This window comes from Rhinopithecus bieti, unplaced genomic scaffold (genome assembly GCF_001698545.2).
Source record: "Rhinopithecus bieti isolate Rb0 unplaced genomic scaffold, ASM169854v2 scaffold_38266, whole genome shotgun sequence".
Classification (NCBI taxonomy): domain Eukaryota; kingdom Metazoa; phylum Chordata; class Mammalia; order Primates; family Cercopithecidae; genus Rhinopithecus; species Rhinopithecus bieti.
The window spans coordinates 1-798 of NW_016891949.1; the positions used below are offsets into that span (position 1 = coordinate 1).

General features: G+C 67.4%; 1 pseudogene; it reads left to right on the forward strand.

Moving 5' to 3' along the window:
* Positions 1-425: 425 nt before the first annotated feature.
* Positions 426-782, forward strand: LOC108525917 (vacuolar protein sorting-associated protein 28 homolog; annotated as a pseudogene).
* Positions 783-798: the final 16 nt, after the last annotated feature.

Consider the following 798-nt stretch of genomic DNA (forward strand, 5'->3'; position numbering starts at 1 on the left):
GTCTCGGTGTGCCCCGGCCCCAGGGTTCACAGGGTTAGGAGGGCCGAGGCTGCCCACTGCAGCTGGGCATAAGGGTAGGGTCCTGGACCTCCAGAGCTGGGCAGCACTCTGACTTGTTGGGTGGAAGGGGATCCTTTTAACTAGGGATGAGGGATTGGCAGCCTATGGGGAGGCCCCCCAGGCCACCTGGACTCCTTTTGAGGGGATGAGCACAGTGCGTTCTGGTGGGGTCCTGGCCTCGGGAGAAAGTATGTGGGCCCACCCTCCAGTTCCCATGCAGCTGCCTGGGCAGCCAGGACCTCGTTCACTCAGGAGGCCCGCAGGGTTTGGGAGCAGAGTGCAGTGAGGAGGCCTAGTGACAGCTGTGGCTGGGAAGGGGTTGGGGCCTGTGAGCTGCGGGGCCACCCCACCCCTGAACACGCAAGCCTCACGTGCACACCTGCCCCAGCTCTTCATCACGGTCATGGACAAGCTGCGCCTGGAGATTCGCGCCATGGATGAGGTGCGGGCATTGGGCTGGCAGGGGCCTAGGCAGGAGGGGATGGAGCCGGTGTTGGGGTCCCAGCCGCTGTGTGTCCCAGATCCAGCCCGACCTGCGAGAGCTGATGGAGACCATGCACCGAATGAGCCACCTCCCGCCCGACTTCGAGGGTCGCCAGACGGTCAGCCAGTGGTGGGTGTCCCTCCCTGCCAGGCGGAGCCCCGCGGTGCCCCTGAGGCCCTCCCCGCCACGCGGAGCCCCGCGGTGCCCCTGAGGCCCTCCCCGCCACGCGGAGCCCGCGGTGCCCCTGAGGCCCT